Source organism: Sinocyclocheilus anshuiensis, unplaced genomic scaffold (assembly GCF_001515605.1).
Source record: "Sinocyclocheilus anshuiensis isolate Anshui unplaced genomic scaffold, SAMN03320099.WGS_v1.1 scaffold1814, whole genome shotgun sequence".
In the NCBI taxonomy this organism is placed as follows: domain Eukaryota; kingdom Metazoa; phylum Chordata; class Actinopteri; order Cypriniformes; family Cyprinidae; genus Sinocyclocheilus; species Sinocyclocheilus anshuiensis.
Genome location: NW_015546028.1, coordinates 3,887 through 4,930, shown reverse-complemented (window position 1 = coordinate 4,930; position 1,044 = coordinate 3,887). Strand labels below are relative to the sequence as shown.

The 1,044-nt window shown below is 43.2% G+C and overlaps 1 protein-coding gene across 1 annotated transcript in view; it reads right to left on the bottom strand.

Moving 5' to 3' along the window:
• Window positions 1-1,044, bottom strand: part of LOC107698699 (laminin subunit alpha-1-like) — a 6,453-nt gene that overhangs the window by 3,620 nt on the left and 1,789 nt on the right. The gene's annotated exons all lie outside the window — the stretch shown is intronic.

The following is a 1,044-nucleotide window of genomic DNA, read 5'->3' as shown; positions in this document are numbered from 1 at the left end:
TTTTTTGAAGTCGACTTTTATGTGATGAAAGTCGAGTCGAAGTCGACTAGTCGCTGATGACGTCATTAATGAACAATTACTTAGTCTGGAGTTGTGACAAACAGCTTGTGCACAGCTATGGCAGATGACACAGCGCTGCCCACATGGCTATTTGCTCCTATAACAACTCTTTTATCAGTTCTTTTGTCTTTGGGTCATTATATTTCTTACAGATTTCTGCTCGTTCTAAATCAGATACAGATAAAGTAGCACAGTAAAGATTACATTAATATGAATGCATTGATTCCCAACAGAACCCCATCCGGCGCCGTGGAGCGGAAGTCCAGACTCACGGAGACGTCCGAGCCCACGTTATAGCCCTCTTTCACTGCGGAGAGAGCGAGACGTCAGCCTCTGTTTGAACACTCATCATTCATCATCAGTGTCAGACTCACTGAAAGCGGCGTATCCGCTGCCGCTGAAGAAGCTGCCGCTCCGAGCGCGTCTGAAGCAGGAGCCCGCGGCGTGAGACGACAGCGCAGCGCTGAGCTTCATCTGTACGCCGCTGAACATCACGTCCCGCAGACACGCCGCCAGACTGTGTGTCACCTGAAGAACAACAGGTTCGGATCAGCACAACGCCACATTTCTGACCCTGGGGGCGTATTACACAATGTTTCTTATCTTAGGTCTTAACCTAAGATATGGTACGTTAAATTAGGATTTCAGATTCAAATTCGTATTACAGAAGCAAATCTTAAAAGTGATGCGTTACAATGTTGCATTACTCCCTAAAAAAAGTAACTAATTATGTTACTTAGTTACTTTTTATGGCAAGTAATGTTACTTTTTAGTTACTTTTTAAATCTGGGAAGTGCTTGCTTGTTTGTTTTTAATATAAAAAGTTCTTCTTTTACAAATGTAAAGCCCTTTCACAACAAAGTGAAGTGAATGCGTCTCAAGCTGAAGGAAATGTAATTTCACGTCTGTACAGTAGAGGGCGCAGCTCAAACTAATCACATGAAGAATATGACGCAGGAGAAGAAAGTTCAACACTATTCAGCA